The sequence below is a fragment of the Felis catus genome, chromosome D1 (genome assembly GCF_018350175.1).
Source record: "Felis catus isolate Fca126 chromosome D1, F.catus_Fca126_mat1.0, whole genome shotgun sequence".
Taxonomy (NCBI): Eukaryota; Metazoa; Chordata; class Mammalia; order Carnivora; family Felidae; genus Felis; species Felis catus.
The window spans coordinates 96,934,664-96,962,456 of NC_058377.1; the positions used below are offsets into that span (position 1 = coordinate 96,934,664).

The 27,793-nt window shown below is 55.7% G+C and overlaps 1 protein-coding gene and 1 long non-coding RNA gene across 7 annotated transcripts in view; both read left to right on the forward strand.

The window, feature by feature from the left end:
- Window positions 1-1,879: 1,879 nt before the first annotated feature.
- Window positions 1,880-11,391, forward strand: LOC109492112. Of its 3 annotated transcripts, none has more exons than XR_006586564.1 (6): window positions 1,880-2,228; window positions 2,612-2,824; window positions 3,125-3,175; window positions 3,628-3,707; window positions 8,866-9,015; window positions 11,285-11,391. It is a non-coding gene; the product is annotated as an uncharacterized LOC109492112 (long non-coding RNA). The 3 variants fall into 3 exon arrangements; XR_006586566.1 differs by lacking the exon at window positions 11,285-11,391 and adding an exon at window positions 9,974-11,278; XR_006586565.1 differs by lacking the exon at window positions 8,866-9,015.
- Window positions 11,392-16,568: 5,177 nt separating this feature from the next.
- Window positions 16,569-27,793, forward strand: part of TSPAN18 (tetraspanin 18) — a 188,564-nt gene continuing 177,339 nt past the window's right edge. For all 4 annotated transcript variants that reach the window (XM_045039164.1, XM_045039165.1, XM_003993193.6 and 1 more), the window contains exon 1: window positions 16,569-16,830. The gene's annotated coding sequence lies outside the window, so the exon portion shown is untranslated. The remainder of the gene's footprint in view (window positions 16,831-27,793) is intronic.

A 27,793-nucleotide genomic window follows, 5' to 3' on the forward strand; every position in this document is an offset into this window, starting at 1 on the left:
GTAAGCAAACAGGGGCGCCTGGGTGGCGCAGTCGGTTGGGCGTCCGACTTCAGCCAGGTCACGATCTCGCGGTCCGGGAGTTCGAGCCCCGCGTCGGGCTCTGGGCTGATGGCTCGGAGCCTGGAGCCTGTTTCCGATTCTGTGTCTCCCTCTCTCTCTGCCCCTCCCCCGTTCATGCTCTGTCTCTCTCTGTCCAAAAAATAAATAAACGTTGAAAAAAAAAATTAAAAAAAAAAAAAAAAGAAGTAAACAAACAAACGAAGCCCCTAGCTGGCGGGGGCATGAAGTCCCAACTCTGTGGCCTGGGCAGAAGGGCCTTCGATAAAACCCGCCCCGAAACATCTGTCCAGTTCTTCTCCCCTGACCCCCTTCACGTGCCTTGTGCTCCGGCCTCCACGGAACCTCTTGCAGCTCGCTCATTCATTCACTCATTCATTCATTCATTCACTCCCTGAGCATTCATGTACTTTTTATTCTGCCAGACTCTGAATCAGGCACGGAGGCTACCGCCCTCATGGAGCTCACCGGGACCCGCACTGTGGCATTCTCCCCACCCCAGTGCCTTTGCACACGCTACACCATTTGTACTCAAATCCCAGTCGTTCTCTTTCTCCTGCCCCTACTCACCTTCTAGGGCGAACCATTACCCTGTCCTCTGGGGGACCTCTTAGATGCCCTAGACTCGGGCAGGTTGACGTTTCCGGAGTCCTCTGTCCCTGTGGGGTGCTCAAAGGTAGACACCTGTCTTTATCCAGCCCTGTACCTCCAGATATTTGAATGAATGAATGCGTGCATGGGTGAATGAGCGTTACCAGGGATTCAGCAGCTTTGATCCACATTTGGCTAACGGCGTCCTGGTCGTGAATCCAGCTGAAATGAGGGAGCTGTGGGTCTAACTTCTCTTTTTAAATGTACCGCCAGAAATGTCCTTTTGTACGGCCTCCCGGAGAATTATGGTGGGGTCTCCAGGCTGGAATCCCTTGGAAACAGGGAGAGAGGCCAGTTGAGGCAGGGCATGGGAGCCAGGGAGGTGTTTCTGGTCCCAGTTAACCCAAGCCACCAGAGCCAGCCGTCCCTTGTGGCCTCTGGGGAGAGCTGCGGTAACCATGGCAACCAGGCACTCCAGCCAGGAGTGGAGTAGAGCCAGGACCACGGCCAGGCCTGCAGCCAGGCTGGGCTCCGGGGCCACTCTGTGTGCATGTGCTGGGTGGAGGGACGGAGGGTGACGAGGGGCTGTCCCAGAGACCAGAGTGACCTGTGGGGAAGGGGGATGGATGTGTAAGGCCCAGATGTCCTTGTGCTTCAGATCAGGGTTCTCTGGGCCCCAGCCCCCCTCTGGGAGATTCAGGAAAGGAAGATGGAGTGAGAGGCATAGATACAGAGACTGACACCAGTGGAAGAGAGGGAGATGCACAGCCAAAATTCTGAGAGGAGGAGAGGGAGGGAAGGAGGGAGGAGGAAAGCAGGAGATGGGAGGGAGGAGGCGGGAAGGAGAGGGAAGGAGGGAGGGTAGGGAGGAAGAGGGCACTGGGGGAGAGGTGGGAGGGAAAAGGAGGGGGAGGGAGGCAGGGAAGAGGGAGGGTAGGTGGGATTAGGGTGTTGGGAGGGAGGAAGGGGAGGGGAGAAGAGGGAGGACAGGGGTGGGAGAAAGGCAAGGAGGGGAGGGAGGGGAGAGGGGAGAGGGGAGGGAGGGGAGAAGGGGGAGGGAGTAAGGGAAGAGGAGGAGAAGAAGTGGGGTGTGGAGGGGAGGGAGAGGGAGGGAAGGGGGAATGGAGGGGAGATAGGGAGGAAGGAGGGAAGGAAGGGAGGAAGGAGGGGGAGGGGGGAAAGAGGGGGAAAGGGGGAGGGGGAAGAAGGGGGAGGAAGGGACGGAGGGACGGGGTGGGGCAGCTGGACGGAGAAACCAGAAAGGAGGAAAGGAAGGGAGTCAGTGTCAGGTCAGAGAAAGCACTCACAAAAGACAGAAAAACGGACACGGACAGACTCACAGAGAGGGGGGTGGACAGACGAAGGGAAAGGGCCAGAAAGAGCCAGGGAGTAAGAGGAGGAGAAGCGAGGCAGATACGGGGAGAAACAGACACCACAGGACGACGGGCTGGTAGGACACAGATGGGGCCGAGTCCCCATCAGCACGACGGTAACACGGAGAGAGCTCCAGGTGACAGAGACCGGCAGAGAAAAGGAGAAAAAAATGAGAAGGACCCCGGAAAGGAAATAAAGAACCCGGAGTCAGTAAAGGCGAGGGGGGCAGGGGAGGGGGGGAGGGGGAGGGGGAGGGGGGGAGGGAGAGGGGGAGGGGCGGGCGGGGCTGAGCGGGAGGCGGACTCCCCGCCCCCTGCCCCTCCCGGTCCCGCCCCCCCTCCCCGCGGGACGCCTGTCCCCTGCCGCGCGAAGGCCCTGGAGATGACCCTTGTCCGCTCCCGGGAAGGTCACCCCGACCCTGCCCCCCTGTCCCCTTCGCAGGGCAGCCAGGCAGGATGTGTGGGTCTGGGCCGTGGGGTGGGGACCGCGAGGCGCAGCGGTGGCGGCGGCAGCAGGTTGGCGGCTGGGAGCGGTTCCCGGTGGCGGCTGCACCCCCGGGGTCTTCCATATGTCGTGTGCGTCTGTTTAGCAACCTGCCTCAGAACTCTGAGCGGCATTTACGCCCCGGGGCGGAAGACAGCGCGTCCCTGGGGAAAGGAGGCTGGCCGTGCCAGGTTGGGATTCCCAGGCAACCCGCGCTCCAGCCTAGTGGCGAAATAAGAGATACTGTTTTCCCGCCCGAAGATACATTTCTCCCAGAAGATGGTGCCAGGAAAGAGATTTTTCTTTTTCAAAGGATTTGGTAATTCTCTCCCCCCCCCCCCCCCCCCCCCGTCCCAACGCCTGAGACAAATGAGAGCTATAGAACCCACTATCCCCCTTTTGCTTTGGCTGCTGGGAAGCTCAGACCTAAATTGCAACGATTAATACATTTATAAACCGTTTCTAATCCGGGAATTGTTAACCTGACGTGCATGGATGCCCAAGGCTTCGTAAAGCTCCTGAACTTGTATGCAAAATTATTGTCTTAGTCCGCTCGGGCTGCTATAACAAAATACCATCGACTGGGTGGCTTAAACAACGGAACGTTTCTTTTTCACAGTTCTGGAAGCTGGGAAGGCCAAGGTCAAGGTCCCCGCAGATTTGGCGTCTGGTGAGGACCCTCTTCCTGATTTGCAAATGGCTGCTTTTTCACTGTATCCTCACGTGGTGGAAAGAGGAAGCTCCGGGTCTCTTTCTCTTCTTGGAAGAGCACCAACCCCCTCACAGGGGTGCCACCCTCAAGACTTCACCCCCTAATTACCTCCCAAAGGCTCCCCTTCCGTTGGAAATGAGGGCTTCGGCATAGGCCTTTGGTGGGGAAGGGGCAGGGGACAGGGGCATTCAGTCCATCACAGTTACGTGTAGGCATATTTTTCTGGGGGGCGTTCTCAAGGTTCTCGAAGATGTCCATTACCTTTCAAAGGTGAAAAAGGGGGTCAGTCTGGATTCAGCTTACAGTCTCCTGCCTGTTGGGTCAAGCCCCATCCAGTATCCCCCTGTGGCAGAGGCTGCTGGTGGCTCCCCGAACCTGTCTCCTTTTCCTCCGTATGTTCGTGACTGCAGGTGGCTCCCGAGCTGGACTGCATTTCCCGTCCTTCTCTGCACCTGGACACGGCCGCCGAACGGGTTCTGACCAAAAGACGGTGAGTGGAAGGCATGGTGCTCCTCCCAGGTCATCCTTCAAGGCCCTGGGTGGACCTTGTCCGCATTTGCCTGCCCCTTCCTCCTGGCTAGACCCCGACGATCCCGGGGACTCATTTTCAAATGGCAGTGACTTTGGTGGAAAAGCTTTAGAAGAAGCGTGTTAATGTTGGAGCTATCCCATGAGGGAGAAATGCATTTCCGTAGTATTTCGCTGTAGTTGGGGGCTGGCCTGGCTTTACCCCGTCAAATGGGCCAACCCTAAGCTCCCGCAGCAACAGCACACATTGTGAACCCGAGCCACCTACTTCCTGGGGCCATTTAGCACGGCGGGAAGGTGTCCCTGTCCCTGTCGTGACCACCCACACGGCCTTTGCTCATGGCTGGACTTGGAAGCCTGCTTCCAAGTGCTTCCAGCTCTTTCTTTCCACAGCAGGGGCCCTCTCTCACGTTCCCCCACCCGGAGATCCCCCTGAATACCACGCTTCCCCGTCTCAAGGCAGTGTAGTGGTTGAGGGCACAAGCTTTGGGTTCAGCCTGCCCCTGGCCAAGTCCTGACTGTTCTGCATGGACTCTGTGACCTCAGGGAGCACGTGTGACCCCTCTGAGCCTCTGTCTCCTTATCTTTAAGTAGAGGGTGACGAAGAATCCTCACTACGCAGGGCTGTTATGAAGACGATACGTCCTCCATGGAGCCCCCTCCTCTGCCCTCCTTGCCCTAAGGTCCCGGGAGCATCTCCCTCCCAAGGCCAGCCCGCCCTCCGTTAATTATCCAGGGCTGCAAAAACAAAGCAGCCCCACGGTTAGAGGCATAAAACAATCTCTCACACAGTTCTGTGGGTCGGGGACTCATGATGTTTGGCCAGGTTGTTTGGTTTGGGGCATCTTGTGAACTTGTGGTCAAGAGGTCAGCTGGGGCTGTGGTCATCGGAAAGCGGGACTGAGGCTGGGGGACCTGTTTCCAAGATGGCAGACCCATGTGGCTGTTGGCCTCAGTTCCTCACCACATGGACCTCTTCTCGTGCAAGCTGGCTTCCCAAGAGTGAGTCATGAGAGAGACCGACAGAGACAGACAGAGAGAGAGAGAGGCAGAGACAGAGAAAGGAAAGAGGAAGCTGAAATGCCTTTCGTGATCTAGTCCCAGAAGTCACACGTAGTCACTTCTGTCACGTTCTATTTGTTACAAGGAATCACTAAGTCAGGCTCACGCTCCAAGGAAAGGGAATTAGGCTCTACCTTTGAAGGGACTTGGGGACATATTTTGAAACAACCACACGCACCTTGTCCGTGAGCAGGCTCTGCTTATGCCGTGAGCAGGTGCACGTAGATAGTCCCTGTCGCACCTGCTACTAACCACCCGCTCCCACCCCAGACCCAGGCATGGGCCTCCTGTCCTGTCACAGAGTCATGGTCGAGGGCACTGTGCCCTGGACAAGTAAGCCTCCCTTCAGAGCCATAGGGTCCTCTTCTGTGAAATGGACTGTAATCGTAGGAGTGGCTGATAAGAGCTGTCTGTGGATTCAGAGAGCTGACACCCATAGAGCTGGGAACAGAGCTCCTGGCTGAGAGCATTGCTGGCGGTCGCTCTTGTTCTCCCGGCCTGCCCTCTGACGTGACTTCTTAGGATGCTGCCCTGCATGCGCTAGGCACACGATAAACATCTGCCTGCCCGCCTGCCTCTCGGGGGGGCCTCTCCGTGTGTCCCCGGGAGGCTCAAACAGACCTCTGTGAACAAAAGATGAACTAGAGGAAATTGAAGTGAAAGGGCAGGCGGGAGAGTTAAAGAAAATAAATCCCGTTTCTAAGTCCCGCTTGAAAATGAACCCTCCCACAGGGACACCTGGGGGGCTCAGTCGGTTAAGCGGCTGCCTTCAGATCAAATCACCATCTCGCGGTTTGTGGGTTCGAGCCCCGCGTCGGGCTCTGAGCTGACAGCCCAGAGCCTGGAGCCTGTTTCGGATTCTGTGTCTCCCTCTCTCTCTGCCCCTCCCCTGCTTGCGCTCTGTCTCTCTCTTTCTCTCCCTCTAAAAAATAAATAAACATTTAATAATAAGAAGAAAATGAACCTTCCCACAAACAAGCAAGCTCGCCTGTCCTGTCTTTTCTTTCCTGCGATTTACTGTCCTGGGGACTTGAGCCCAGGCAGGGAGAAGGGGCACCAGGAGGCAAGGGTCAGGTTGTCTTCCTCTGTGAGGAGCACCAGGGCCAATGATGAACCTGAGCAGGGGAGAGGCGTTTGCCCTTGGTGATGGTCTCTGGAAGTCTACCCAGGTCCTAATGGGTCTCTCTTTTTGTCATTCCTTTGTAGGGGGTGGGCAGAGGAGTGGGTGCTTGGAGGAATAGGGTGCAAAGCTTCTATGCGATGTTTCATTTTCATGCCTAGAGAGCTGGGTAGAGGAATGAAGTTCATTCATTCATTCATTCATTCATTCATTCATTCCATTAGCGGTCACCCATAGAACCTCTGCTGTGAGTCAGGATTTGAGCCAGCCACCTTTCCTATCTCCTAGAAGTGAGCTCCAAACGCAGGTCCCAGACGTGGGACTGTGCCTGTTCCATAGCAAACATTTTAAAAATGTTTGTTGAATGAATGAATGAATTCACTACCCCACTTGAGCCCCTGGCCTCCAAAACTCATAAAGCCAAATTCTTTAGCTTAGCACTCACGGGTTGCTGCCTACTTCTCTGGCTTGGCTTCCCACGCCCTCTGCCACGGGCATCCCATGATTTCATCGTTATGAATCCCTCGCAATCCCCAGAAGGTTCTCAGGCTGTTTCATACCCTCCTCCCTTTGACACGGGACCTCCTCCCCCTTTCGTCTGCTGGCGGACTCCTATACATCCCTTAAGAGCCGATGAAGCGTCACTTTTCATGCAAAGCCTTTCTTGGCCTCCCTGGTTGTATTTGGTGTCAGGGTCTCCTCTTTGCTTCCTCGGCCTGCCTGGACTGTCCTTTGGTCTCCGCACAAGTCACCAAAGTGGTGTCTGTCCCCTCCATCGGTCTGTGGGCTCCCTGAGGGCAGCCCAGGCCCCTGAACCCAAGCCCCGCTCTGCCACCTGCCAACACTGAGACTTTGGGAAACCCACTTCAGTGGGTTCTGTGCCCCCTCTGGACGTGGGGCTGATATCAGGCCCCAGCACTGAGGGTAGTTGCAGCGATTAAATGGTTTCGCAAATCCAATGCACTGAGAACAGCCCCTGGCCTCGTGAGTGCTGAGCAACTGTGAGCTCCTGTCATACCGATGGCAGCTCAGTGATGGAGCAGCTAACTGGCTTCCGGTGCCTAGCACTGGGCTTGGCACCGGGAAGTCCCCAGTCAGGGCCAACACTGCCTCGGCTCTCAATGAGCCCCAGTCCGAGGTAACCATCCATTCGTTCATTCCCCATCCTGTGTCTTCTTTGTGCCGGGCATCGTTCCAGGTACAGGGATACAGCCGTGAACAAAACAGTGACCTCCATCCACAACAAGCTTGTCCGCTAACAGAATGAATGAACGCATGAGACAGAGCCTTAGAAGACTCCAAGTCCTATGAAAACGAGGGCAGGATTAGTGGTATTAGGATTGCAATTTTAAATGGGGTGGGCAGGGTAATCCTTGCTGCAAAGGTGACCTTTATGGGAAGCCTTGGGAGAGATGAGACTGTGAGTCATGTTGCTCTCCAGGGCAAGCGTCCAGGGAGTGGGAACAGCGAGTGCAAAGGCCCTGGGGTGCAAACGTGTCTGGCATGCTGGTGTTGGAGGAATGGCCAAGAGCCCCTATGGCTGTAGCATAGTAAGCAAGGTGGAAGATGGAAGATGATATAAGGCAATGGGTGGGAGAAGGATGAGGCTGGGCCTGGTAGGTCATTGTCGTAACTTTGGCCTTTACTCTGAAAACGGCAAGGGCAAATGCAGGCCTGACCTCTCACCAGTATTCCACCCTGGTTCTCAGGGGTCTGTGTAGGGGTGGGGGTGCTCTGTGGGGAAACACCTCATAGAAGTGGACTCCCCTATGGATGACACAGAGAAAGAGCCTGGATCGCCATCTCTGGCAAGCCACAGGAAGGCCAAGTGTGGAGAGGCAGGGTCTACCTGAGCCCCGTGCCCACCTGCTCCCCATAGACCACCGGCACTGGTATTTTGCCTTTTCACTTCTGGGCCTAATAGCGTAAGCTGCGGTCCCCTCCCAGCCTGGGGTCGGCCGAGTCTTTGTGCGCCCTGTGGCCAGTCCCTCCCCAGGACGCTTGCTTTTGAGGGCGGGCGCACACTCCTGAGAGTTACGCAGGACAACCCGGGCACATCATGATCCTAAGTGGAAGGACGCCAGGCGGAGGGGCAGGGAGGACAGGGAAAAGAGAGGCCGCAGAAGGTCTGAGCTGGAAGGGACTCAGGGCTCATCTCACGCAACCCGGACAACTCAGAAAGGGCAGGGGCTCGTCCAGGCCACGAGCGCATCACTGGCCCATCGCCAGCAAGGCTGGAAGTAGAATCTCGACTTGCTGATGTTCAGTGTGGTCAACCCCCGACCCCAGCCCCCCAGACGGCCTCCAGGTGTTGGGTGTACTCGGGGCTCCAGGGAGCTGTCCTGGGGCTTAACTGGTCCCTTGAGTTCTCGTGAGTTAGTTTGTTTTAGGGGCAGTGGCTCCGGACTATAGAAAATAGGGTATGGATTGTTCGGGGTTTTTTTATCTCCAATAAACTGCAGTTGCTTTCCTCGGCTGGGCCCCTCAGGAGGGGAGAATTACCCACTGTTCCCATAAGTGGGGTCTCAGGGGTCTTTCCCTGCCTTGGGCTCACTTCTGTCTTCCCAGGGCAGCTGAATGCCTAGTAAATCCCAATGTAGACAGCCTTCCCCTGTGATCTGTGAGCGCCATAAAAGCAGGGCCACATCTGTCGGATTCACTATTATACGCCCAGTGTTTACCCAGCATAGTTGCTGGCACACAGGCGAAACTCTAAGGTATGGACCGGAAGGACAGAACCTCTACTTTGAGGGATCGTGCCCCCAAATGCAGCACGGTCTCTCTGGTAACAGGGAGCTCTGATCAGAATAACAAGATCTTTTTGGCCAGGGAGGATATGCTATTTGATAGTTTCTCCCTTCGGAGGATTTAACCTCCTCATTGTGTTTTGCTAAAGCTAACCCTTATTGATGATCTGATTCATGCCTTCGTTCACTAGGTATTTATGGAGCCCCTACCAGGTGCCAGACCCTGAGCGCTAAACGCGGGGCGAGGCTGTCCCAAAGTGGCTGGTTCGTGCACACTCAGTGGGGAGCCCCCACCTGCGATGTTGCAATCATCTGAGTGGACCCAAGGTCTTGTAGCAAAGGTCAGCCTCTTAAAAAATGGAGCCACTAAGCAAACATTCTGGGGGAGCTTTACGGAGTTAAGCTGTTTGTGCTGGGGAAGCATTTCTAAAAACTGCACATGGGGCCTTTTATCCACCTTATAATTGGCTCTGGTTCCTCTGTAACTGGGGATAAATCAGGCATCAGCCTGTCTGTAGGTTTATTAGAGACTTACATATTTGGAATAAAAAGCAAGGAATCAGGCAGGCAGTGGCGGAGAAGGAGGAAACCCGGGAAGAAGAAGAACTAGAAGGAGAGACGTAGACAGCTGGACAAACGGGCCTCGGCCCCAGTTCCGCTGTAAATCAGCCGATGAACTTGGCCGAGCCACTGCCCCGCTGCCATCCGTGGGCTTCCTCGTCCGCAAAGACGGCCGGTGGGGTAAAATCACTTTTGATAAACTGTGCCACGCTCTCCCCTGGCTCCCCTGTGGGGGTCCTTCTTCCCCGTCTTCCCTCACGAGCTCTCACACCCCCCCCCCCTTGTCAGAACGCTAGCCGAGGCCAGCAGGCATCGCTGTGCAAAACAAGCGATCCTCATCCAGGGCTTGTTAACTCAAGAACGAGATACGGTCCAAATTCTTTCGGCGGAAGGGGCTTGAGGGTCAGTTCGCATGTTGGCACAAGAACTTGTTCTCATTAAATAAGTCAGTCGAGATGTGAACATTCATCTGGGTAAGTGAATGAATCAGCCTCACTCTGAAAAGAAAAATAGAGACGCCATTAATCAGCGTAGATATATACAAGCACACACACGCACACGCACACACCAACACTCACATCCCCTGACTCTCTCTCTCTCTCTCTCTCTCACACACACACACACACACACACACACGTATAGATGTGGGTCCTGGAGGCAGATTCCTCAAGTTTGAATCTCAGCTCTGCCTCCTAGCTAAGCAACATTTGTCAAAGTCCTCAACCGTTCTGTCCTCAGTTTTCCCACCTGTGAAACGGGGATGATGACAGTAGCGAATCGTCAGAAAGTACTTAGCAGGTCACCTGGTGCGTGGCAAGTGCTCTGTAATATAAGGTAAATAAGTCCCGGCCGTCGCAGCGCATCTGGGATCTTTCCAGCCCCGCCCTTGCACGGCTCTGTGAGTCACTCCGAACCTGACTCAATCTGAGCCTGACTTCGTCACTTTGCTCATCTGTAAAATGGGGACAATACCCATAACCTCAGGGTTATTTGAACGAACACAGAGATAACGGGCACGAGGTAGCGTGACTCGGGATACAGAATCTTGGGCTCTGGAATATGCCTGCCGTAGGGTTCGCGCTCACCAGCTGAGTGACAAGTAATGACCTCTGAGCCTCAGGTTTCCCCTCTGTAAATGGGGACAGTAGCAGGTGCTTCCTCAAGGGGTTGTTGAGAGGAACTAACACAGACACCGTGCTGAGCAAGGCGCCGGGGACTTAGTGGGAGCTCAGTAGAGTTCTTGGCCTGCGGCCTTTGTAACTTTGCCTCCCCTGGAGCACACCGCAGGCTCTCCAAGCCTCAGGTATGGGTGAGGCTTGGTCTGCAAGGCAGGTAGGTGCAACAGTCCTCCGCATGCTGTGTGCCCTCGGCGAGCGCTTTCCGCGTGTTACTTCAATTAACCTTCCCGGTCCCCCGCGAGGCCGCTTTTATCTCCATTTCGCAGAGGAGGAAGCTGAGTCTCAGGCAGACTTGGTGACTTGCCCAGGGTCACGGGTGGGCTGACCAGCCCAGGTTTGTCCGTCCCAGAGTCCAAGGGCGGTGACGTTCGGGCACTGCAAGGAAGCTGAGCAGAACCTTTACTTTCATGGCTGGATTTAGCGACCCAGACAGGGCGTCCGCTGCTCGCGGGCAGGAGGGCCCTTGGCCGTGGACCCAACCCTACGGGTTGTTTGCACGAGAGCATAGAAGGGTGGGCCCAAGAGGCTTTGGGTTGGAGCAGAGAGGTAGGATCTAAGAGCTCACAGGGCAGAGGGGGTATCTTCCAGCAACCAAAGCTTGGAGCGCAAACAATGAGGCAAGACGTTTGGCCAGCAGAACACTGACTTGGGAAAAGCAGGACCCAAACTTCCCTAAACTCTAAAGCAAACCGTGCTGGCAGATCTGGGACGGGTCGCCCCTGCCCAACCGCAGCTTGACCTCAGCACTTTTGTCTGTGGAGGAGGGTTGCACAAGCTGTCTTAAATTTAAAAAGTTGCTGGTTGTATTGACTGCTCCCTGTCAATCGTCCAAATGAGGGCGGGGACCAACGCATTCTTTCTTCTAACGCAGGTTTGGGCGCCCAGGTATGGAGGCAGTTCACAGATGTGATCTCAGCAGCTCTACGTGGGTGATAAAGGTGATTCAAAAAATAAATAAATAAAATACATTGGGTATGTGCCGTGGGTTTTGTTTGTTTTTGAGAGAGAGAGAGAGAGAGAGAGAGAGAGAATCCCAAGCAGGTTCCATGCTCAGCACAGAGCCCCACACAGGGCTCAATCCCATCCCACAACCCTGGGATCATGACCTGAGCCGAAATCGAGAGTCAGGTGCTCCACAGACTGAGCCGCTCAGGTGCCCCTGTGATGTGCTTTCTGGTTGCCAAAGCCCCCTTTGCAGACGTCCTCTCCTCCGGTGTTTATAAGTGACCCGGCGTGGGGGGGGGGGGGGGCGGGTAAGTGCTATCATTCCCCTCAAGAAGAGGAAGACGAGGAAGGCTCAGCTTGGCCAAGGCCACATGACTGGAAAGTTCAATGCCAGGCTGGCCCCAGGACTTCGGAGCCTCACCCCAACCCACAGCTGGAGGCGAAAAGAGAAAGGAAGTGAAAGGAGAAAGGCTTGAACTTCAGTTCTTTGTTTGTTGGGTGATCTTGGGTGGATCTCTGGTTTCTGTCTCTGTAAAAACAGGCTCCCTAGCCACCCCTACCTAATGGAGTCCTTAGAAAGCTTGGCACAGTGCTTGGCACAGTGCACTTTCCTCCTGTTAAAGATTAGGATTCTAAAAGCACAGAGAGGGGAAGTGCCTTGCCCAAAGCCACACAGCTGATGAACAAAGAAACCGGGCCTGGAACCTGGGTTTACCTGCCCTCACAACCTGAGCTTCCACACTAGAAAACACTCCCGATGGATGGTAATTATTAGTATTGTATATTACTATCATTTAATTAACAACAACAACAAAAATGAAGGCGGATGATGAGGGTTCAGCAGTCTCCCTATCTGGTAGGATCTATTCCAGGGAGCTGCTTTCTGGAAAGCCGGGCTAGGAAGCACCCAAGAAGCTCTGCCCCAGGTCCCTCCCAGCATAGCCATTTAGAATCTACGTCTCCCCCCCCCACCCCCCCCACCCCCCACCCCCCGTAGAGGGTGGTGGGGAGAGAGTCAGTACTACTCCTTTCTTCTAGCTCCTAGCCAGCTGCATTCCTGGGGGGGGGGGGGAGGGAAGGAGGACCTTGGCCTGGCAAGCCCTTGGCTGACGACACTCCTAGAGGCTGGCTGTGGCCTGGGGCAGCTTGTGGGAGGGATATTCTTCAACCCCCCAAAGGACGTTCCTAGGATTTTCAAATTTATTCTATGAAAATCATTGCAAAGAGAAACAAATTCAATCAGGCTCGGTGCAACATTTAATGAACTGTCATTTGGGGGGAAATGATTGCAGATTACATAGGAGAAGAAACAATTCAGGAAAAAAAAAAAACCTCAGGGGGGCAATGATTAAATATTTAAAATGCAGACTGCTTTGGAAACGCTGGGTTGTGAGATTGAAGATGCCTCCTGGGGAAAGCACCCGGGGCTTCCAGCATCCTCCATTCACCCATTTCCTACATTCGGCTGCCTTTTATTGAGCACTTATTATGTGCCAGGGGCTGTGCTAAGAGCTTTCTCTGAGAATCTCACCGCCACCCAATGCCAGAGATGTGGTTACAATTCCCATTTAAAAGTGTATCAGCTGAGGCTCAGAGGGTCGCAGTGGCTGGCCCAAGGTGGCATGGTTAGGAACTGGCTCCTAACATCCCTCTGAGAGCTGACTTTAAAAAGCCCTGGAAAGCCAGACGTGGACAAGGCAGGGCCCCTGTCCTTGAGAAGCTCAGAGTCTAACCGGCCGTAAATTTATAAAGGTTAGGAGCAAGAGGTCACCCCTTCTAGTGATTTCAAATTCTTTGTAAGTGAAGGACACTTTCTCCTTGAAGTCTCACGTGAGACACCATCATACAACACAGATGAAAAGGGAACGTGTTTCTGGTGAAAGCTGGGAGGGAGACCTCCCCCTCTGCCCCCAACACTCCTTAGGCACTTGGGACAGGACTCTAAGTCTAACTGGAAACCCACTGATCGCACCTAGATGTGGCATTTGACAGATGGGAACACGGAAGCCAGGACTGGAACTTGGGCCTGTGGACTCCTGGTTTGGGGCTGTTTGCTCTGCATTAGTGTCCCCAGGGTGCAGGTGTGCGGATGCTTCGCTCCAGGAATCCCCTGTCCAGTGACATGGGCTGCCCAGCGCTGGCCACACTCTGGCGACTTTGGGTCTTTCAAGCCAGCTCAACGTTTTTTCCAGATGTCAGAGAAAAACAAAGTCTAAGAGCCCCTTGGAGGAGAGCTGAATATGTTCAGAAGAACCATTTCTACTAGAACCCCAAACACAGAGGGGGGGGGGGGAGAGTTGAAAGGGCCTTGGTTCGACACCCAGCTCTCCAACCATGACCAGGATCTCGTCCATGGTTCTTCCTCAGTTTCTCCATCTGCAGCAGGAAGTGGTTGGATTACACTGGATTCTCTACAAGGCTCCTTCCAGAATGAGTAAATGGGGAATCTCGAACCTTCTAGGCTGGGCCACTTCTGGGTTTGTGAGACTCCAGTCAGTCAACAGTGGCCTTGACACCCCGTTCGCTCCCTCCTGAGGAGTGCTGACCCTCGTCCTTACCCCTCCTCAACATTTTCTCCCTCTCCAAGCCTCCTCCTCCCCACCTCCCTCCCCGGTGAAACTCTCTCCTTCTCCATTTCCTGATAAGCCAAGCTGCGGCCTGGTTCCTGTTTTGCTCTCATCAAAGAGTAGCAAAGGGGATCCCAGAGACCATTTGTCCAAGCCTCTCACTGTACAGGTGGAGACACTGAGGCCAGAGAAGGGAGTGGCTGCCCCAGGGTCACCCTATGGAGGAGAGACCCACTTCTTAGAAGACCAAGATCACTTCCTCTTGTCGTTAACTCAGCTCTCGGGGGTTCTTTGGCCAACAACTGCTTTTTGCCTGGACACTCAGGATCGTGTTTCCTGATGGTGGGGCATCAGAGGCCTTCAAGGAGACTGAAGGCGTTCATCCGTGGGCCTTCAACATCCCTGCTGGCCTGTGAGGAGCTGGAATTCTGTGTGTGCGCCCGGGAGGAGGGGGGGGTCCCTTTCCTGTTCTCTTTCAACCCTTTTGATCACAACTTGGAGTCTCAGTTTGTTGCTCATGTGTCTTTAACACCTTTCGAGCCCTTGTTAATCTCCCTTTACGAGAGAGTGGGGCCTTGGGCTCAGCACCTCCTCAGGCAGCAGTATTTTGTTGGAATTTTTTTTTATGGCGGTTAAATATACATTGTTAGAATTTAATAACACTGTTTTATTTTCATTGTATTTATTTTTATGGGACCTTCTATTTCTAGTAATGCGATGCTGGCTTTCCATTTATGGTAATGGTATAACCTTTCTTTGTAAAAACAAGCACATTTATGTAAAAACAAAATAACAAAACGAGAGTTGATTTAAAGAAAGCTATTAGGCAAACCGCCTTATCTGGTGCACAGATACTCCGTGCAGGCGGGAGCAGGGCTGTGGTCTGGGAAACTCTCACTTGGGACTGGAGCTCTCCTCCCAGCCGGGTGTCTCAGTCGTCCAAGCGGCCGGCTCTGCCCTCACTGTCCTCTGCCTGCTTCTGCCAATCCCCCCAGACCCTCACACACTCTCTCCATCCCTCCTGCTGTCTCTGGCCTGCACTTCCCAGGCCCCCGCACCCTCACTAGAGACTCAGCCTTTTTCCTCTTTAAATTTATGTGGCGCCTCGCGTCCAAGGAGGCCCACACAGACAGCCCCTTCCAACAGCATTCCATAAACGCAGAGCCTGTGGGGTTTCTCAGCACGAAGGGTCAGCCTCCCCCAACCCTGTTTTGGCAGCTGAAGGGGTGAACGTGGAGGCTGAATCCCTTTAGAGTTTTCCTTGTCTTTGTTTTACAGAAATTGGGCTATTAGAGATCTTCTCCCCTTGGGTTAAGCATTACTCACTCTGCGTCCCTTTGAAAAGGTGGATCCTGGTTTTATTTTCCCCAGTCACACCTCTACTCTATTAGACCCTCGTCAGTCTTATCCAGAGACTTGGTGAGCAGGTTGAAAGTCCTGGAAGTCCTTGGAGGGATGTATCCTTCTCCAGGGAAGTGGACGAGGAAAGACAGTGGTTTCCTGCCCCTGGAAACTCTGCCCCGTGGCCCAGCATTACTAACATTCATGTTCAAGACTGTAATAGGTTCAAAGCCTATCAGTCCCGCACTCCTTAGTGGGAATCAGTTGACCAATGGGCTTCAGACCTTACTCCAGGGCCCTCACGCCCCGAGTGCGAGTGCGGCAGCTTCAGAGTTGGAACTCAAAAAAGAGCTCCCCAGGGTAGAGGGGTGGGCATCCAGAGCCCCTCTCCTGGGGGCGGGGATGGTTACCAAGCACTTTCACTTGGGTTGTCCCCTTTGATCTTCTTGCCTGGCGTTTTGTCTGGGGCTGGGGCGGGGGGGGGGGGGGGGGGGGGGGGGGGGGGGGGGGGAGGTGGGTTGCCGCTTCACCGGGGAGGTTCAGAGGTTAAGTGTCTCAGTGAAGTCATGTGTCAGGGGCTGCGGAGGGGCTGTGTGACTGTGACCGCAGAACAAAGATGAAAAGATAAGTCCAGAGATCGGAGACACAGGTCTGGCCTCTCACAATCAAGTCATTTGCATCGGGTCTGGGGTCGGCCCCGCCCCCTCCTCACCCCCGCCAGGGGCCTCCGTTATCTGCAACAGTCCAAAGCAGCCCTAGGGAGGGTGAATCCCCTTGGCTTTCAACAGGTACTCCAGGACAGCAGGAAGCCCAGGAGAAGCAGCGAGGTCCGGAGGGACAGTCATCCCGCCTCTAACCCTGCAGTCGGTTATGGGGGGTGGGGGGGGGGGCAGCGTGCAAGTTTCCCCGGGGAAAAAAATACAAAATACTCCGGGTCTAGCATGCCGCTCTCCCTACTTCCCAGCCGATCTCCCGAATTCAGACGAAGCGAGGGCCCCTGAGCCGAGCGCGGAGGCGGGCAGGGGATGAAGGACCGGAGCGGGGTTGAGGGTGGCCCCTGGGGCGAGGCCTGGATGCTGCAACGCAGGCGGAGACCGAGGCAGGGAGGAGGCGAGGGGCAGCCCGCCTGAGGAGACGTGCCTTCTCGGCGGCCGCCACGGCAGCGGTGGCGGCGGCGACTGGAGACTGGCGGGGAGGAGGTTTGGGGAGGGGAGGGAGCGCGGGGGAGAGGGAGGGACGGAGCGGTGGCTGGGAGGTGGGGCCGGCGGGCGGGCGGGCGGCTGCAGCTGCCGCCGGCGTCTCGGGGGCTCCAGGCTGCGGGGTGGACGCAGCGCCGAGCGATCCGCAGCGGAGCCGTGCGAGGCCGCCGGAGCCCCGGCCCCGAGCCCCGAGCCCCGAGCCAGCGCCACCGTCGCCGCGTGCCAGCCGGTCCCCGGACACGCCGCCGCCGCCAGGAAGGCAGCCGGCGCCGAACAAGTTGCAAGCGAGCCTCTCCGCCCGGGGAAAGTTTCCCCCGCGGCCGCCGGCGGGAGTTGGCGTGGGGTCCCGCTGCGGCTGCTGGAAGGTAGGGGGGTCCGCACCTCCGTGCCCTCCGTGCGCCCCGCTGCTGCGCCCCCGGGGACTTGGAGACCCCAAGCGCGCTCCCCGGGCGACTGTTGGGCACGGTCCGGGGTGGGGATGGCATGCGGGAGGGATCCCAGAACGGTCCGGGGGGAAGCCCAGAAACCAAGTTGTACTTCAACCAGCTTGGGGAGGAGACCGGGGAGACGTGCTCACCCCGATCCCCGCCCCGGATCCCTGCCCGGGAATCCGCGGACTAGAGGCTTCCCCCCGGACAGGTGCAGCCCCAGTCGGCGCTGGGCGCTCTGGGTGGGTGAGTGGAGGGTGCCAGGAGGATGGGGGGGGTGGCAGGTGTGATTAACAAGGTTGGGGGTCTCAGCGGGGGCTGCGCCCCGAGGGCGGGGGGGGGGGGGTACGCGCCACGCCACTCGGTAGGAGATCAGGTGGGGACTGGGGATTAGGAGCGAGGACCGGGGCAGGGAAGATTGTCCGGCCCAGCCAGGGCACGGAGCACGAGCCGCCTTTGGGGTCCCTACAGCGGGGCGGGGCGGGGGCGCCAAGCTTTCCTCCCGGGTCCCCCTCATCCGGTACGCGGTGTGCGCGGTTTGGGGGAAGCGAAGCACAGACTCGGTGGGGGCTCGGTGGGTCCGAGCCTCTGGCACATCCAGATTTAGGGGGTGTCCTAGGAATCCTCCGGGAGGGATTCTCGGCTCGGGCGGGCTCGCGCCAGCTTTGGATCCCCGCTGGATTGAAGTGAGGTGGCCCCCGCCAGGGGGAGCCATTCCCCGACCCTTTCGCCCACAGGAAGGCGAGAGTCCTGGTTCCTGCTAGACAAACGCACCGAAATCGGGGACCTGGAACCACAGACCCTCCAACACACGCGGGGGCCCGCGCGGAGGAGCACCCCGGGCCGGGCCAGGCGGCGGGGGAGAGGCCCGAGCGTGAAGCTGGGGTGCACCGTGTGCTGGAAAGCTCGGTGGTGGTCAGGAGGTGCGTGATCTTGGGGATCACGCAGGGTGTATGGGTGAAAAAAAACATTCACCCCCAGAAAAACACAAACGGAGAGAAACTTTACACTAACAGCGAATTGGTGTAGAGAAAGAGGAGAAGAGGGTAAACTTGAGAGGTTTCTTTCGAATCAGAACCCCATATTGCTGAATGCACCCTTTTTGTAAAAGTTATACCTTTGTTTCCCGGATGCGGCCAGATCCCTCCCTGGTGTGGGCTGCCTGGGGGGTCTTATCCAGCCTCTCTGTGGGGGCAAGTAAGCCCCGTGGCACAGTACTGGGGTGATGAGGGCCCCTTGAAGATTTTAGCAGTCCGAGCCGAAGTGGGAATTTCTCAGCGGTGGACAGGAGTCCCTCTCGCCTGCGTCTGAGTCTACAGGCCACATTCATCTGGTCATTAAACCGTTGGTGGAAACCTGCTGGGTGTCCCCCGTTTTCTTACCTCAGGGCTCCTGTGTGTTGAGTCTGCGTATCTGTGCCCAGGCCATGGGAAGCGAGAAGGCTGCTGGCATCTGGGTCCCTGTCATGTGCGGGGCCGTTCCACATTGAAGGGACCCTGGAGGGACCGTTGCCTTATCTCTCTCTAATTTCCTGCCCCTTCTCTACACCTCAAGAGGGTACAAATGAACAGATCAAAGAACTACAGTGGCCTAATACTGGCCATGGGACGTTTCATTTTTCTCTTGGCTAGGAATGTGTGCGCATTGGACAGCCGCTTCCCCTCCCCTGTCCCCAGCGTCCCCTGCAAAGGTGATAGAGATGGGGCGGTCCCCGAAAGAGAGTTTAGTTGCGGTTCTTGCTTTCCATATAGCCCAGCCGGTGTTTTCACTGGATGTTACCGAAATACCGTAGGACGGAGGTGCCGGAAAGAAAGATCAGCATGATTATTTTGAACAGACGGGGTGGGGGGAGGAGACAGAGGAAAGGGTGGAGAAGCCCATGTCTCTGGATATGTCTTCAAGACATTCCACGGGGCCAGAAAACAAAAGGGATTTTTCATTTTGTTTTGTTGTTAGTGGCTCTTGTTTTTCTGCAGAAGAAAGCCTGCCCACAGCGGCCCTGGCCTTGGGGCCCTGATGGCCTGCAGCTCCTGTGTTGTCCCCCTTCTTTCTGTGCCCCACCCCCAACCCACCCCACCTGCCCTCAGGAGAAGAGGGACTTGAGACTCCAAGGCTGCTGATGTTTGTGTTTGGATTTAGCATATCACGTGTGGACCCAGTGTAAACTCCAAGATCTCTGATTCAGCAAAGTCATAAGTCTTGGAAATCTGGTCTCCTTATCTCCCGGTCCCTAAGTCCATTCAAACACTGCACCTCGGGACCTCTTTACCCAACCCGAGGCTGAAATGGCAGTCTATCAGGGCATTTTCTAGAAGCGGAAGTTCATCTGGAGTGGGAGGCAGGATAACTTTGGGTCCTCGAGGAAGTAAGTAGTCCCTCCACCTTTAAGAAAATCCCATGTCGGCCTGGAAAGAGCCACTGAGTATACTGAATGAGGTTTTAATGGTCTGAGGGTGGGCTGGAACACGGGGTGCCGGGAAGGGACAGGTGGGGAAGGGGGTGTCGAGGCAAGGGATGATGTCCCCCTGTGGGAGGGAGTAAGAAAGCGTGGAAGCAGCAAGGTTTGGGATCTCGGAGGGGGGCTGCTTTGAAATCCAACTTGTCTAGACCATCAGTGCTACTTTGGGCGAGTCACTTTCCCTCTCGAACGTGCTTTCCCGGTCTGTGAAATGAACGTGTGGGCCCAGGAGGCTCTGGGCTGGCTTACAGCTTAAAGGCAGGAGGGTGTAACTTTTTAGGACAGAAGGTAGCTCATTGCCCTGCCTCCAGTCCAGCGGAGGGCATCTCTCCTGCTGTCTTGCCCCAGCCCTCCGCTCCCCCGCACGACACAACGAACCAGGCTCCCATCCCCCATCCGATTGCTGTTTTGGACAGAGAAGGTAATGCCAGTGACCTGTGCCTGCTGGGAGCCCCGAGTCTATCTGAGAGCTCACGTGTTGCCATTCTCCGGATGCTTGTCCAGCCCTCACTCCCCTTCCCTGAGAAGAGCAAACGTTGGTGGCTGGGCCGCCCCTTTTAGGGACCCCTCTTTCCAGAGGGCTTGCTCTTCTGGCCTATTTCATTAGTCAAGAGAAGGAAAATCAGGAACATTTGTTCGTGCTCAGCTGGTACACAGCGAAGGGAGGGGGCCTTGGAAACCAGCACTCTGGTCCCCCGGAGCAGATGATCGGTCGATCGAGTATTTCTGCAACCTGATCCCATTAGGCAAACCTGCCAGCTTGGGCTCCTCCTGCTGTACGAGCTGGCATCTTGGACCCAAATCCGGCGGGGGTGTGCAGATAATGAAAGTCTTTTTAAAAAGAGAGAATGGGATGGAGAGCCCCCATGTGCGCAGCTGGCAAAGTACGTCTTTCCCGTCCGCACTTATTTCCAGGTCAGCCCTGGCCCCTCGTCCGCACCCAAGGCTGCTGGTGTAATTAGTGAATCGAACAACTCGGAGATGCGCAAAAAACGTGTTCCCTGGTTGTGTACACGCGGGCAGGTGCTGAGAGGCAACAGGGTGGTGTGGAAAGGTCACTGAACCGTAACTGGAGAGACTTGTGTTTGAGCCCTGATTCTGTTGCAAATGGAGCTGTGTGACCTCAGCGAGTCACTGCCCCTCTCTGAGCCTGTGTTGCCGTCTCTTCAGAGGTAGCATTGCGCGGTGGCTGGGCTGCCCGGATTTGAATGTTGGCTTTCTCCTACTGATCAGCTGTGTGACCTTAGGCCGTTCAACCTTTGGTGCCTCAGTTTCCTGATCTGCAAAATGGGACTACTAATATCTCATCAGATTGTTGTGACGAGGCAATGAGATAAAACGTGTAGGACCATGCCCTGCATGTGGTCACTGCTCAACAAATGTTCCCTGTCATCACTGTCCTTATGTGAAATGGGAGGGGACAATGTTGATTCTTTCCAGCTCTGATATTCTGTGGCTTGGTGTATGTGTGTGTGTGAGAGAGAGAGAGAGTGTGTTCCATCCCCATGGCAGGAAGCCCAGTTTGACGTCACTGAAAATATCCTGGTTTCTGGCACTTGAGGGATGATATTTCATCAGCTAGAATTTGCCCATCCCTTCCCTTCCATCCTTTGTTTCCCGCCCTCAGCCATAGTATGAAGACCATATGTGCAGATAATGAGTTTAAGCTGATAAACAACTCCCAGATTCACCCAAATCAAAGGCCATCTTGCTAGAAGACACTTTTGAATGTACAATAAATAACCTGGGCTTCTCTGCTATGTTGCATTAGGTCTGGCTGACCCCTTCCCTCTTTGGATTCTGCCCCTTGGTCTGCTGCGGCGACACGGACCGGGCTGGGTGTGTGTCCCGGGCTTAATTAGCAGCCCTGGCGGGGGCAGCCTCCTCCAGACGCCCCCTCGCCCCCTCCAGCGAGGCTGGTGCTCTGAGCCACCCCAGAGATGGTCTTCGTGGTGGCACACATTTTGGGAGAGACAACGCTTCGTCTCACCTCCACCCATGAGGTTGGGTTAGATATTGTCCCCGTTTCACAGATTACAAGGCAAGGCTCAGAAGAGCCAAATGAGCAGGTGGTCGTGCTGGGATGTGAACCTACGTCGATCTAATTGCCCATCCAGCGCTCCGAACCACGGCGTGATACTTCGTCTTGTATCAGAACCTCCTGCGAGCTCCAAAGCCCCGGGGAAGCTACCTTTAAGGTTCCTTCAGGCCCTCTCCTCCCTGCCTTTGCCCATCTTCCAGGCTCAGTGCCTTATGCGATTCCCTCTTTTCATCCTGCGTGGATTTCCCAACCAATCTAGGGACAGTGAGGGAGAGAAGCTTTGGGGGACAACTGCTGCTTACAAGAGGGCGATGACCTTACTCAGCAACAAAAGGTTTCTGGAAGAGGATGCGCGTTGGAGTCACAGATGTGGGTTTGAACCTTGCTTCTGACACTTCCTGGCTCTATGGCTTTGGTTTCCTTATCTGTGAGAAGCATCAGAGTAGGGACAATAACACCATTGAGCTAAGTGTCAGCGGCTATAGCACGGGTACGACGCCAGACTCAGTGGCCTGACCCTGCAGGTGTGATTCCCGCTCACGTGCCTTGTGTGGCGCGGATCTCGGCTCCGTGCGCTTACCCAGGCACCCAGGCTGATGGTGACTCCACTGTCTCTGTAGCCGCACCTTCTGGAATCTCTCGCATCCGTAGTTACTGCCCAGGGCAGGAGAGAGGTGGGAAAGGCACGCTGACGCCCAACTGCCTCAGCCAGAAGGTGACCCGCGTGGCCCCAAACCAGCTGCGAGGGAGGCTCCGGATGCCAGCAAGTGGCCGGATATCGGCCGAGCACTAACTCCGCATTCACGCTTCCCGAGGAGAGTGCTTTGAGGATTGAGATGACCCGTTGAAGGCTTTTCACAGACACCTAGCATGTAGTTGGCCCTCAAAACACGGAAGCTTCCGTTCCCTCGTTCGCGCTGCTCTTTATAGATTACAGATCGTGTGCATGGAAATGATCACAGGGCAGATCACAGAGTGCCCAGGATCCGCTGGAGGGAGGTCGCGCCCAGAGAGGCCAAGGGACTTGCAAGGGAGTGTTCGGCAAGGGCACCAGGCTGGGGCCTTGATCTTTATTCAGCTCTGTGCTCCCATGGCCTCCTTCGGCTTACTGAAATTTCCTGCCCTGAGAACTCCTTCCAGGATCTTCCAGAACCTACCTTTGCTCCTGTCTCCTCCTCCCCTATGCTAATGGGGTGGGGTGGGGTGGAGTGGGGTGGGGGTAGGGGGGCAAGACTGCAGGAACTATCTGGACGCTGAGGGAGAAGTGGCAGGGGGGCTTGAGGGGAGAGAAGTCATTGTTCTAGGTATTCGTGGCGACGGCTGTAGACGTTTGGTCCCCGTACTGCTTTGGAAAGGCTGTGTAGGCAAGCTTTGGAGTCCCCCTTGACCGCCTCCCCCCCAACCCCCCGCCACCGCGTCCCCCATGGCACACAGGGTTACCTGTGGTTCCTGTCCCACCCGTGCTGGTCCTCCCGCTCCTTGTGGGATTGGGCAGGGAACGAGACGGGGCCTCCAGCCCTGATTTTCTGCCAGCAGGAAGATGGCCAGACCCAGGTTTGAATCCTGCCTCTTCCACTTCGTGCTTCTTTATTTTTTCTGAGCCTCCATTTTTCTCCTCTGCAACACGGGCAGTATTTGAGAAGCCGCAAGCTAACCAGGCCGTGGCACGTAGTAGGGGGTCAACATGTTTGCATCTCTCTGATCTCCCGCTTGCGTGAGAAGGATTGCCTTCGGCCAAGGGTCAGCACCTGAGGAGAGGCTAGAGGCCGGCCCAGCACCCCGGCCCGTAACCCCCCACTCCGGGATGTGCGGGCGCTGGGCTCCCACCCCCGGCGGCCTCAGCCTCTGCTCTCGTGTTGAACTAACACGGCTTCCATTGGAAATGGGAGAAGAATTTGGAGCTCTGGCCCTTGGACTTGGGCCCGTCTTTTGGAGACCAATTGCCTCGTGGGCGCCGGGTCTGGGGTGCCGCGGAGAGCCCCCTCCCGTGCTGCTGTCTCTTGGGCTGGGACGGATTGTGGCGCTCTCCCTGGCGGTGCTGTTCTCCCTGGCGGTGAGCCTCAGCCTCCTGGGGAGCAGCCCCCCCCCCACCACCTGGTGCCTGACATTTAGGGCCCCCTCCAGCAGAGCAGGCGCGGGCGCTCATGTGGGTTTTAGCCCGCAGGGGAATGGAGCACTTCTCCAGCCAAGACGTAAACACCTCCAGAATAATGGGGCTTAACTGCCCCCCTCAAAGGAATAGCTTTTGGGTGGGAAGAGAGTGGCTCCTCCAGACGGGATTCTGAGGGGGCCCGAGCCCCCCCCCCCGCAAGGCACAGCAGAAACTTGCATCTGGGGGCTGAGGAGCGTGGCCTTCCGCCAAAGCAGCCACCAAGATGCTAGGGAGGCAGGCTGACCCCTGAGAGGCACTGGCAGGCATGAAGGCCACTTGGGCCTGGGAGTTGGGCTTTGCGAGGTCCCCCCCCCCCCACTGACACCTCATTAGCTCCCGTCTCCTGGCCTAGCGTCGACAGCCTCTCACCTGGGACACTTGGAGCAGGGCCTTGGACCAGCTCGGGAGCCCCGAGAGGCCGCTGGTTTCCTGGGGCTCCCGTGACAGGGTACCACAGATGGGAGCTTGAAGCAAACAATTTATTCTCTCACAGCTCTGGGGGCTATAAGCCCCAAATTAAGGTATTGGCAGGGCTCTAGGGGGAGGGTCCTTTCTTGTTCCTACTTAGGTTCTGGTGGCTGTTGGCAATCCTTGGTGTCCCGTGGCTTATGGACACATCACCCAGTATGTCCCTGTCATCACGCAGTGCCCTCCTGTGCCTATCCTTTCTCTCCTTCTGAGGGCACCGGCCATATTGGATTAGGGTCTAATGACCTCATCCTGACTTCTTCACATCTGGAAAGACCCTATATTTCTGAATAAGGGCGAATAAGGACTCATGTGCAGGTACCAGGGGTTAGGAACGTTATCTATTTTTCGGGTACACCATCCACCCCATAATAGGTGGGTCCTACTATTGCCCCATTTGACAACCAAGAAAACCAACACAAAGAGGTGAAATAACTTGCCAAGGTTCCCACAACTATCCAACTGGCGAGCAGTTGGTAAATTGAGCTCGGTACTCAGCTCAGTATTTCCGCTTTCTTATCAATAAGGTGGGGATTTATAGCCGCCTCGCAGCCTAGTGGTGAGCACAGAGGAGGTCAGTGTTTGCATTAAAACACACTTTATTGGCAGACAAGCACCTGCCAGATGCCGTTGTCCGTTTGTCCTCCCTCCCTCCCTCCGGACAGGCCTGGAGGGGTGCCTTGGGTTCAGTCTGGACCCAAGGAACATGGACGTATATCAATTGTAACCAGTTGCAGGTACAATGTTTTCTAGAAAAAATGACTCGAAGTGGCTGAATGAGAAGCACCATCTATGTTCTTGCAGCCCACCTTTCTGGAGTTGCCTGTCTTTTCCAGGCCCTTCCAGGTTAAGAATATCTCGCGGAGATGAATTGTTCCCGCTTGGTATTTATCCTGGCCTCACTGGCAGCACCGGAAGTCACTGTGACTTCTGCAAGCTGGGCTGTTCTCCCCAGGGGCAATGTCTGGGCATCTCTGCCTGAGGAGGGGGCCGGGGTGGGGGGTGGGGGGCGATGAGCGGACAGCTTTCTGCTCTGGAGCTGGTCCCATAGGAGCCCCAGAGGGTTTGGGGGCTCAGCTGATGTGGTCGAGGGTTCAGAGATGAAGCCTGTCCCTGTGCAATGAAGGCAGAGGAATCAACACCCCACCAAAGGTTCGGGGTACAGCTTCTGAACATAAGGGCCTGGGTTCAAATCCCGGTTCAGCCACGTGCCGTGGCCTTTGACAAATTCCTTGACTTCTCTGTGCCACCATTGTACCGCATAGAGTTTTATGAAGATGCGACTAAAATGCATGAAGTGTATCTCCTAGGATTGAATGTGACACTTGAACAGTATTCAGTGAATGTTAGGATTCTTCTCATTATTTTATCATTGGTTTCCATCAGTGGAATAAAGGCAGAGGCCCCATAGGGTGTAGCTCGGTGCCTGGGGTTGAATAGATGCTCAGGATGTACATGCTGAATGAATGAGTGAATGATCACATCCTTCCTTGCAACGCACTGAGGCCTCTAGCCATAAGCCCCTCTTATGTGGGAGCACTGGGGCCATGAGAATAAACCCAGTGAAGGGCCTTAGCTGCCAAGAAAAACTCAGGGAGGACATTTCTACCTGGGAGCAGGGGCAGCACAGCCCTCCTCATGGAGCTAGCACAAGTTAAGGCTTGGAGCATGCGGAAAGGGCAGGGCAGGGGAGCCTAGAAGGTTGTGGTCACCCCAGGCTGTGTGGTGGCCTGGTGGGGAGAGCCACATTTACGGTGTCAGGTGTTCCCATGGCCAGTGGAGACACTGCCCCACTTCGCCATGTCCTCCCACCGCCCCTACCAAGCCAGTCCACAGGACCTTTTTGCCAAGTAAACTCTTACTTCTTTATTTGTTTTTATTTTATTTCTTTAACGTTTATTCATCTTTGAGAGACAGAGAGAGACAGAGCATGAGCAGGGAAGGGGCAGAGAGAGGGAGACACAGAATCTGAAGCAGGCTCCAGCCCCCGAGCCGTCAGCACAGAGCCCGGCGCGGGGCTCGAACCCGCGAACCGCGAGATCGTGACCTGAGCCGAAGTCGGACGCTCAACCGACTGAGCCACCCAGGCGTCCCCCTCCGGTAAAGTCTACTTCTGACCTGGGTCTCGAACTCACCACCCCGACATCAGGAATCAAATGTTCTACCAACTGAGCCAGCCAGGCACCCCTCCTTCAGGACATTCACCGAACAGGTGCACCTCACTCGAGGCAGCCGGATCTATGAAAATGCCAGCTGGATCACAGGCCCCTCATTCAATTTACAGACAAATTAGCTCTCAGATTCCCCTTGCTCCCTACTGCCTTAAAAATAAAGCTCAATTTACGGAAGCCCGACTTCCACACTTTGTTAGGACAAACATCTGTTGTGTAACGTGATCATCTTAGCCACCTTGCTCGTGCCCCTCCAGTGGATTCTCAATTGTGTTCAAAGGCTTTCTCACAGCCCTTGCTGCCTCGCTTCCTTTCCTTGTGCCCACTGGCACAGGGCTGCTCTTAATGTACCGCCACCCCCCCGCCCCACCCCCACCCGCCATTGCTCAACGCTGCATCCCAGACACCTGGCCCCCACCTGGGAACCTGGCAGGCGCTGAGGGGGTGCCTCCCTCCATGGCCTCCTCTGCAATCAGTCTCTTCCAGGTTGTTTTGGATGATGGGCACAGCTAACGTGTACGGATCACGTGCAGTGTGCCAGGCGCTTACGGGTCTGATCTCATCCAATAGAATAAGGGTTTACAGTCCCAGCTCTACCACTTACTAACTCTGCAGCCTTGGGGCACATAACTCAGCCTCTCTGTGCCTCATTTTCTCATCCGTAAAATGGGACCAAAAGCAACACCTAATTTATTGAGTTGTTGTGAGGACGAAATAAATTGATTCGTGTCAAACTTATTTTCTTACAGTTTTGGAGAGGCTAGAAGTTCACGACCCAGGTGTCAGCGGCTTTGGTGAGTTCTGAGGTCCCTCTCCTTGGCTTGCAGATGGCTGCCACTTGGGTCCTCGCGTGGCCTTTCTCTGCGCATATGCACCTGCCATCTCCTGGGTGTCCAAATCTCCCCTTCTCCCTAAGGGCACTAGTCAGATTGGATTAGGACCCACGGCGACAGCCTTATGTTAACTTCATTACCACTTTAAAGACCCCCCCCCCCATCTCCAAATACAATCACGTTCAGAGGTATTGGGGGTTAGGGCCTCTACACATGAATTTGGGAGGGAACACGGTTTAGCCCATAATACCTTTTAATTCAGTACTAGGATTGTCCCCATTTTTGTGGCTGAGGAAACCGGGGCACTGAGAGGTTAAGTCACTTGCCCAAGGTCCCACAGCTGGGAAGCAGGGGTATAGAAGCGCAAACCCAGGTGGTCTGAACCTCAAGCCTCCCCTCAAGCGTTAGTGGGTCTGTCTCCTGGCTGTGCTCCTCTGTGGGACACTGGGGTCTCCCCTGCTGGAGCCAGCTTGTGTCTCCACAGCCCGAACGGGGAGAAAGTCAGGATCCAGGGGTCTCAGAGGCCTCTCTCTTGGCCCTTGGTGCCTTCCAACCCCGATCCCTTGTCCAGTGGCCACTGCCAACCCTATGAGGGGATCGGGACGTTTCATCCTGCACCGGGGCTAAGAAGGAGGCCGAGGCCACGGTGGGGAGCGAAGGAAGTGAGCAGGTCTCAGGAAGTGAGGGCGATGATCACTTCCAGGGTTTTCGCTCCTCCATAGTTCATGTATTTGATTTTCTAGGAGTTCTCAGAAGCTCTTTGAAAATAGTCATGTT